The sequence below is a fragment of the Artibeus jamaicensis genome, unplaced genomic scaffold (assembly GCF_021234435.1).
Source record: "Artibeus jamaicensis isolate MK-2021 breed Jamaican fruit bat unplaced genomic scaffold, CSHL_Jam_final contig_444, whole genome shotgun sequence".
In the NCBI taxonomy this organism is placed as follows: domain Eukaryota; kingdom Metazoa; phylum Chordata; class Mammalia; order Chiroptera; family Phyllostomidae; genus Artibeus; species Artibeus jamaicensis.
The window spans coordinates 3,369,861-3,379,754 of record NW_026521831.1 but is presented as its reverse complement, the minus strand read 5'-3'; the positions used below and the strand labels follow the sequence as shown (position 1 = coordinate 3,379,754).

The following is a 9,894-nucleotide window of genomic DNA, read 5'->3' as shown; positions in this document are numbered from 1 at the left end:
TTAGAGTGAGGGAGAGGGAGGAAGAGAGGAAGATAAACATAGATCAACTGCCTCCCGCAGGTCCCCAGCCAGGGACCTGACTTACTTCCCAGGCATGTGCCCTGACAGGAGTTGAACGGTGACCTTTGGGCTTGCAGGGCGATGCCCGATCCACTGAACCACACTAGTCAGAGCTGGTGGATTCTCATATGTGTCCTGACCAGGAATCAAACCCACAACCTTGGCATATTGGGACAACATTCTAACCAACCGAGCTACTCAGCCAGTGCAATTCATAGCTTTCAATACTTACATTAATAAAGTTGAATGAAAAATTAATGAACTAAGTATCTAACTCAAGATAGAGGTAAACATCAATAAAGAAACCAATAGAGCCCTGGCTGGTGTGACTCAGTGGACTGAGCGCCAGCCTGTGAAACCAAAGGGTCGCCAGTTTGATTCCCAGTCAGGGCACATGCCTGGGTTGCAGGCCAGGTCCCCCGTGGGGGGTGCGCAGGAGGCAACCACACATTGATGTTTCTCTCCCTCTTTTTCTCCCTCCCTTCCCCTCTCTAAAAATAAATTAAAATATTTTTAAAAACCCAATGGAAACAGAAGGAGAGAAATAAAGAAAAAAGTGTGAAATGATGATGTAGAAAGAAACAGTAAAACTAATCTGAATGAAATAAACCCAGTAGAAATAAATGTTTAAAAAATGAAAGTAGCTACATCTATAGTTGATTGAGTCAAGAAAATAAAGGAATAAAACACACACATACTAAAAAAAGAAAGGATGACAGAGGGTAGACTTCTCACGGCACGTCTTGGATGCAGTGGTTTATGAGATATTTGGTCTACATTCACAGTTCCAGGCTCACAGACCCTAAATCCTTGGAATTTCCTAAGTGTTGGGAATGGTAAAGGTGTCTTTTGTTATATTAATGAGGTGGTTTTGGGCCCCACCAAACAGTGGCTGGTTGCCAGGTGAACCAACAAAGTGATTAGAGATTTGGGACTTTCATTCCCATCTCAGGACCTCCAGGGAGGGGAGAGAGGCTGGATGGAATTTTTCTAAAATATTTTATTCATTTATTTTTAGAGAGGAGGAAAAGAGGGAGAAAAAGGAGAGAAACATCACTGTGTGGTTGCCTCTTAAGCACACCCTACTGGGGACCTGGCCTGCAACTCAGGCATGTGCCCTGACTGGGAACTGAACCAGCGACAATTGGTTGGAAGCCTGGTGCTCAATCCACTGAGTACAGAGGGACTGAAATTAAGCTTGACTGCCAATGGCCAATAACATAGTCAATCACAAGGATGCAGTGAAGCTCCCACAAATCCCTCCCCCCAAAAAAGGGCAGTTCCTTGGCCCATTTTTGGAGCTCTCCCTCAGTGCCACCAGGCACAGGTCCCCAAGCTCCATGAGGACAGAGACTCCTTCATTCCAGACCCTGCCGAGGTGTCTCTTCCCTCGGCTATTGATTCCTATCATTGAACATCCTTTGTAATAAATCAGTAGTCCAGTAAGTAACCGGGTTTTCTTGAGTTCTGAGCCCTTCTAGCAAAGGTCGTGGGAACCTCTGATTTATAGCTGGTGGGTGAGAAGCACAGGTAACAATAACCTGGGCTCTCAAGTGGAGGGCAGTCCTGTGGGACTGAACCCCTCGCCTGTGGAATCTGTCTCTGCGTAGATGAGTCAGAACTGAGTTGACGTGTCCCACACCCTGGTGATGTTTGTTTGTTTGTTTGGGGAACATGCCCGCTCCCCAGTTAGAGCGGGAAACCCTTTTCAATCCACTTTGGTGTCTTTAGAGCTGACCTAGAAGGGGAGAGAGGGCATAAGGAGGCAAATCACTTTCAGGCCCTTTTGACAAAGCCCGAGCCCTTTTCAGGGGTGAGTGGCTGCCGCCATGGGACCTGCAGCCCCCTGAGAGAGCCTCTTTTCCAGAAGCTTTAGTCATGAGCCCTCATCTGCACTGGCACCGGATGGGGTTTGTGGAGGCCGGGTAAAGATTGCTGACTTCTCAACCCCCACACCTTACAAGGCGCCCTGGGCTTGGGCAAGGGGTAGCCCCCTCCGCAACTCCTCCCAGTTACACAGGATGGGCGACAGGAGGGCCAAGTTTGCCTTGATGTAGCTCTCAACAGGCCTAGGGCCCTGGCTGGGGCGGGGTCCTGTCCTCTGGGACAAAAGTTCAACTGCTTCCAAGCAGAGACAGCCTGAGGTCCTGGGAGCAGGGCGGGCTCCGCAGGGGGAGGGGGTGCTGCAGGGAAGACTTCCCGGAGGCGGTGTGCATGCTGGGACTTAGAGGTCGAGAACTAGCCCAGGCGGCGGCAGTCGTGGTGGAGAAGGGACTTGTAATTCCCTTGGCCCCGAAGCACCCCTGACCCTCAGAGGTCGGGCACTGAAGCTCTGCAGAGCAGGGGGTGGCGGTGACCACGTGCCAGACCACACAGTAAATGACCACTGCCCAGTGGACGCCGGAGGCCCGGCGGTCTCGACGAACAAACACTTCCTAGGAGGTTTAAAGAAACTGGTCGTTTGGACAAATGGACGTCCCGTCATTGCTAATCGCCGACCTTGTCATAGCCACCCGCCTCCCCCATTAGTGCGTGTCCCGCGTCTCGCGCCAGAGCCGCCCGTGGCCGCCCCCTGCGGGCCAGTCTGTGAACCGCTCCGCGCGCAGCCAAAGCAGGGCGAGTAGCCCCACCAGGCCCCGGCCCTGCCAGCTCGGGGATTGGCCGCTCCGAGTCAGGTGCCTCTGCCCCAGGCCAACCAGATAAGGAGGAGGAGTTTCACCGGCGCGCCTGCGGCGGGCTGGGGGCAGGGCAGACGGAGGCAAAGCGTGCCCCTCCCGACCTTCTCCTGGTCCTTCCTCTGCCCAGACGCCCCAGACCTGCTGCTCCCGCCTCCATTCCCCTCCCAGCGGCCGGAGCGAAGTTTTCAAACCCGGAAGTGACTTGTTTGGGATGGACACTGAATTCTTTCCAGGCCCTGAGGCCCGCTCCAGCCACCCTGGCCTTCTGCGTCTGCTCCCTCCTGCGCCAAGCTTTTACCGGGCCGGTGCCCTTTGCTTAGTCTGCCCTTTCCCCCCGTGCCCCTCCCCCTGCTCCTAGCTTGTTCCGACTGACCTTCCCAGAGCTGTATGGGTTAAGGTTCCTCTGGGGGCTCCTTCAGACCCCGTGCATTTTGCGTTTTCTGGCACGGAGCCCCCTGCTCTGGGGTACGGGCCTTCCTGTCTACACCGGCTGACCTTTCATCTCTGTGTTCTGCCCACCGCATAGAGCCTGGTACACCATATGCTTAATACCGTGTGCTCTGAACCAAAGAGGGTTGATGGCTAAGGAACTACCATCCCTGGCATCGCTAGAATACCAGGCCCTGAATAGGTCAGGTGCTTGTAGATAAATAGGGCCGACTGACGCTCAGTTTCGCCACAGCCCTGGGAGGGGCGCACTGGAGCCCTTTTCCTGGGGAGTCAGTGAAGGCTCCCAGAGGCTGAGTAGCTCAGGTCACCTCCGCTCGACTGGGTAGGGCAGGTCTGGGGGCCGGGGACACCTTCATGCCAGGCAGACTGGACCTCCAGGCCCCTCTGAAGGACAGGTCCCAAGGAAAGACGCATGTAGTAAGATAAATGAAAAATTTGGGTCCCAAAGGGGGCACACAGAGCAGGCTGCCCGAGTTAAAACCCAGACCCTGCCATTCCTTTGACCTTTGGCTCACACGCTGTGTCTCGGTTTACTCACCTGTGGAACGGTATGTGCCTGTTCAGGTAGTTCAGGTGGGTTATTATTTGCATTTTTAAATCTAGAAAGAAATTCTCCAATATGTGAGTGAGGTTCTTGGTGATAATTATTTTTTATTGCTCATCTGCACAGTGCAAGCTGCTTTATTTCCTGCCCACTGGAAGGTTCTGAAGTGGCTGGAACCTGTCTGCCTTAATTACTGACATATCGCAGCACCCAGCATGGCGCCTGGTGCACTGGATGTAAGGTGAGTGACCCTAAACATATGCCTGCCTTCTTAGAACACTCGCTTGAGTACAGCATAATCTACCCAAAGTGCTTCTGGGATTAGGCGGAAATACAGAGCTATGGGAGGAAGGTGACCACTAGCTGAGGGGGAGGGGCAGGCTTCCTGTTAAAGATGGTATTAGGTGCATGAGAGGCTGGGAGGGGACAGGCTTTTGTAACGATTTACAGGGGCAGAAGCTGCCACACTAAAAGCCCAGCGGTGGCGGGAGCTCAGCAGGGCGCAGCAGAAGGGGAGGGTAGGCAGGTGGTGGAGGGTCTTGCTGTGGATCTGGATTTCGCCTCAGGGCAGGGGGACCCTCGGGCACTCTGGGGCAGGAGGTCGCTGGGATTCAGATGGACTGTCAGGAAGACTGGCCCCGGAGGCCTGGCGTGGTGACCTCTTAGGGTGCCCGGTGGTCCAGCTGTGCAGCAGTAGGTCAGGGAGGATGGGAAGGAAGGGATGCGACTTCTGAAGGTGGAAGTCGATCAGGAGTCAGCCTTCCCACAGAGCAAACTCCAGGCACAGAGGGCTTCACCTGAGAGTCTCACGTGCATTTAAGGAGCACGCAGTTCCACTGACACAAACTCAGCTCAGACAAGAGGGAGCTGCCCAGCTCGGTCTGTGAGGCTGTCACCGCCTCCACACGGAGACCTGAGTGTGAAGAGGCACAGGGCCCTCATTCATGCAAAGAGATGCAAAAACCCTACACGAGCAGGAAACGGAACCCCATGAGGCTGACGTGTGAGATGGGTCAGCATTGGAGAGCAGGGTAGTCCGTCACTTAATGGGACAGGGAGAGGCCGTACTTCCTCTCTGCGGCTGCAGAGCGAGAAAATTCAAGGTCCATTCACAAGGAAAACTCGGTGGACTGGGAGTGGAAGGGACTTCCTTGCTCAGCTGCAAGAGAAGAGACAGACCGCATTTACCTCGGGGACACTAGAAGCTCTCCCTGTGAGAATGGGACTTGACAAAGAGGCTCATTGTCCCCATGTGCAGTGTGGTTCAGACTGCCTCGGAGGACCTGGCCAGGCAGTAAGGCAAGGGAAGAAAAGGGAATAAAGGGTTGACGGGAAGGCCCTGGCTGGTGTGGCTCAGTGGACTGAGTGCCAGCCTGTGAACCAAAGGGCTGCTGGTTTGGTTCCCAGTCAGGGCACATGCCTGGGTCGGAGGCCAAGTCCCCAGTTGGGGAAATGCAAGAGGCAACCACACATCAATGTTTCCCTCCCTTTTTCCCTTCCTTCCCCTCTCTCTAAAAATAAAGTCTTTAAAAAAGGAAAAACATAACTTATTCCTCGCCAATGTTATTTATAATAGTGGAAACTAGAAGAGAAAAAACCCGTATTCAGCAGTGAGGCGAAGGCTCTGCCACCTCCTAACTGCCCGAAACGGGGCAATGGTGCCCAGCAGCCCCTCGGAAGCTTTCTGGAGGAAGAGGGCAGGTTCGCTCACCTTCTTCCCTTGTGACAATGCTCCTGAGTTTGATGCCAGCTGGGCTCTGGTCACCACCCCAGGTGCATGGGAGACAATGTCCCCAGGGCTCCAAACTGCCGCCCCCCTGTTCTTCTCAGCACTGACCCCAGCGTCCTACCTCCTGTGCCTGGTGCTGCTGCACCACCCTCTTCAGCTTGCCAAGCTCCCACCTGCAGGCCCCGTCCTGAGTGGGCCCCAGCCAGATCTGGCTGTCACTGCCCAGCAAAGCCCCCTCTCCTGTTGCCACACGTCCCCAGAGCAGACAGCAGCTCCTGTCCACACACGGGCTGGGCCTGGCATCACTGCCACTGCCACCTGCCCATCCTCACTCAGGTCTGTTTGGATCGAGGACCTTTTCCTGCATTTCCTGTGCGCTGGCTGGCTCAGGGGGAAGGAGACGTGGCCTTGGTACCCAGCTGCTCACAAGGGCAAGTTAGTAACCAACCTACCAACTGGCCTCTGGACTGATGCCTGTCTCCCTGAGGCGGCCTCCACAGCCAGAGGACCCTGCCCACAGAGGCAGGTTGGAAGGAGCCTCTCCTCCTAGGGCCTCAGTCTCCCCACTTGGACGCTGCTGCAAGTTACAGGTAAGAGCCCACGCTGGAACCAGCAGAGATGGGCCACACTGTGACTTTCTGGGGGCACTTTTACAGACGTAAGTCCCTTTCAACCCAGATGGCACTTACTTGAGGTCCCACGGATTTAGTGGCAGAGATAAGAATTCAGGTTTCTGATTATGGTTACTGCTCGCCCTCCCTCCCGCTTTGCTCTGGGCCTCCTCGAGCAGGGCTCAGCGTAGGACCCCGGAGGATGGGGCAGGGCCAGGCGGCAAGCTAAGGTGCTTTATACACACAACCTCGCTACTCTCTCACAACGGCCCTGAAAGCCAGGCTGCTTTTCCCGCTGGGGCTCCCAGAGCTTAGGTCTCGTTGAAGATCACACAGCAGGGAGGAACGAGGACTGCCTCCGTTCTTCCCTTTGGTTTCCAGCTTGGATGGCATGTAAGACACAGCAACAGAAGCAGAGAATTTCAGAGCTGGAGGGGCAGATGCTGGGGAAGTCCACCTCCGGGTCCAGTGCCACTGGGACAGGGCTTCCCACCACTCGCAGAAGGTCAAGCAGAGGCCCGACCCCGAAGGCAGATCCAAAGCTGTGGGCCCATAAACCCACAAACGAACACAAGCACAGGCTGCCCAGCTTCCTCCTCTTGCTCGTGGGTCCCTCTCTTCTCCACACTCTGTCCCGGTTAACTCTGTGTCCACCACAAACCTCAAGGTCGTTAGGAAGTGGGACACAGGGCAGATTCCCATGGAAAGTAACTGCCCAGTCAAGCCCCAGGAAGCTAGCGCCATCTCGTACATTTGTCCTGCAAAGCTGGGTGGCTTCCCCACCTCCCCTGACCACGAGATAACCGTCCTACAATTCTAGAAAGAGTAGAGACGCGTTTCACAGCCTTTAACCTGATACAGATGCCTGCCTCAATCGACCTTTGTCCACAAGGCAGGCCTAGCAACCTGCCCTCGGGAGAGCCCCAGGCAGGACCCAAGGCCGGACAGAGTTCCTGGATTCGGGGTGGGTCCCGGTCGTTTGGGGGATCAGAGCCTTGTAAAACCACCCAGCAACTTGGTTTAAATCAGAGCCCCGGCCTGCTTCTGCCAAACCCGAGGCAGGTGCAGTGTGTGAATTACAGGCTGAAGTTACAGGAGAAAGTGGCAGTGCCAGTGATTGGGTTGGTCTTCCCACCCCCCAAGGCCTGGGGGCGTGTCTGCTGGCTGCCAGTGCAGCCAAAGGCGCTGCTGCTGCTGGGGGGCGTGTCCCCTGCGGGGCCTGTCCCTGTGGATTCCTCACATAGACTCAGCAATCACTGACCGAGATATGGATGGGAGGCCTGGCCAATGCACTCGTACTGGGTTGGCCCAAAAGTCTGTATGTTCTTTTTGGTAAAATAAGTCCCATTTTTCATTTTCACCAATAACTTTTAAAAAATATTTTATTTATTTATTTATCTTTAGAGGGGAAGGAGAGAGGGAGAGAAACATCAATGTGTGGTTGCCTTTCATGCGTCCCCTGCTGGGAACTGGCCTGCAGGGAACCAGCCTGCAACCTAGGCATGTGCCCTGACTGGGAATCAAACCGGCGACACTTTGCTTCACAGGCCTGTACTCAATCCACTAAGCTACACCACCTGGGGCTTTTACCTTTCTTGAAATAATAAAGCATAATATGCTGAAAACGTTGCTTGTTTTCTTCCATCTTCAATATTAAAATGGCTATACAAAAACTCACCACCAATTTTGATAAGGTTGTTTAATTTAAAAGTGCACAGCTGTCACTATGCACTCTAACAAAATTGTTTCAAATGAAGTTCAGGACGACTAAGTGATGCGGACACCGGCCCACAGTGTCCACGTCATTGTGGGTGAAATGAGACATTACACGGACGACCGAGTCCTGTGGAGGAAAAGGGACAGCATGGCTTTTCTCTCAAGGGGAGCAAAAGCCGAGGCCCTTGCTGTGACCGCCCTTCTTTGGGTTTCTGGGCACATTACATGATGGCCCTCATTTACTATGCACAGGTTTGCTTTAGGGGTTACCTTTTAGAGAAAACAAAGGAGCCAATGCCGCTAATCACATCCAGAAGAGGGATATTTGCAAATGAAAAGGCAAAAGTGGTTGAACGGGTTATACTGGTCCCAGGAAGGTTTAGCCTGGTTTTTAGGAATTTACTTTGCAGTAAATGTTTGCCACAATCCGGGTGAGGGAGTTTTTGGCAAAAAGCAAGATTCAAAGTGGCCTAGTTACACAGCGGGCCTGATCCCCGGTGGGAGAACCTATCCGTGGGCGTGGGTCCTGTGCGTCTCCCAGTGGGAGCTGAGACCATGCCACCCAGAGCCGTCTCCTACACTAAGCACTGTAGAGCCATCGTCTGGGAAAAGCCAAACAAACTTTTTGGCCAAACTGACACCTTGCAGCAAGCAGAACGGCAGATGGCAGGACCAACACCTAACTACGCACTGTGACCCGTGGAGGAGCGGCGGGAGGGGGGGTGACAGGGAGGAAAGTTGCTGCCTGGGTCTGCTCCGGGTGCTGTGTACCGGAAAGCACCACAGACATGGGGCTCGTAAAAACACGTATTTGTTTCTCATGGTTCTGGAGGCTGGAAGTCAGAGACCAGGGTGCCAGTGAGGTTGGGTTTTGGTGACAGCCCTTCCCTGGTCACAGACGACCATCTTCCGTGTCCTCACAGGGCAGAAGCAGCAGAGGAGCTCTGTGGGGTCTCTGGCACTAATCCCAAACCCTGGCCGGTAGCTCAGTTGGTTCCTGTCGTCCCCATACACCAAGGTTTCCAGTTCAATACGAGAAGCAACCGGTGAATGCATGGGTAGGCAGAACAACAAATCATTGTTTCCCTCTCCCTCTCTCTAAAAAAAAATTTAAAGATTAAAAAAAAAAAAGAGTGCAAACCTCCTTCACCAGAGCCCTACCCTCAGGACCGAATTGCCCAAAAGGCCTTACCTCCTAACAGCTAACACCACCTCGTGGGCACACCCTTGGGGATTAGGATTCCCAAGTGAATTTTGGGTGGGAAAACATTCAGCCCTTAGCAAGCAGGCTCCTTGCGGTGGGGATATTTTAGAGGGACAAGGACTAACGCAGGAGGCAGGAGTTTACATCGCTGCGGGGTGTGCTGAAACCAGTGGGCCAGAGAGCCAGGTGCGGAGCCGCCACTGGGCTGGCTGAGTGCACCAGTGTGCGGTGTGGCAGTGACCCAGGGCCTGGGCCCTGTGACCGGTGCTGCCTGCGCCCCTCGGCACCCAGGAAACCGACAGAGGTCAGGGTGGGGTGGGACGCTTTTTATGAGGTGGACACACCTTGTTGACTAGGAAACCCTCAGACCTGTGGGGTTTTTTCTAGGAGTTTCATCCAAATCGACGAGAGGCCCAGGAACAAGCTGTCGAATGCTTCCAAAAGGGAGTTTGCTGTTTCCGATTTACATTTAGAAGGAAGGTGAGAACTTAAGGAAGATGACGTGAACGTTGGAGAAAGCAGGGGGTGGGGATCGATTACAGGGCAGTTAGACTGTGCGCCTTGAGGGGCCGGAAAAACCAGATCACTGGCCCTTCCAAGCTGTGGAACCCAGAGGCACAGAAACAGAAGGGCTCCTTCGAGGCGAAGGAAAACCGTGCACTAAAAGGTTACCTGCCTGGGGCTGCACTACCTAGGATCTGCCCGGTGAGGAATTCAGGATCAGATCGCTCCGTGAGGTTACCTGGGATCACTGGGCCTGTCCGGTTTATTACAGAGCCCCTTTCCACCCTAACCCACACACACCAAAGCCTGCCTGACTTCAGCCTTCCCAGACTGGGCATCCCCCCGAAGCAGGCTAGTTTTCACCAGAAGCCTAGTTACTGGGGAGTCTGGGAAGGTTT

General features: G+C 54.1%; 1 long non-coding RNA gene across 2 annotated transcripts; it reads left to right on the top strand.

Moving 5' to 3' along the window:
- The first annotated feature begins 2,832 nt into the window (after window positions 1-2,832).
- On the top strand, window positions 2,833-7,648 carry LOC119037969 (uncharacterized). Of its 2 annotated transcripts, XR_008391773.1 has the most exons (4): window positions 2,833-3,761; window positions 3,859-3,973; window positions 5,798-6,051; window positions 7,477-7,648. It is a non-coding gene; the product is annotated as an uncharacterized LOC119037969 (long non-coding RNA). The 2 variants fall into 2 exon arrangements; XR_005080325.2 differs by having other exon boundaries at window positions 5,798-7,648.
- Window positions 7,649-9,894: the final 2,246 nt, after the last annotated feature.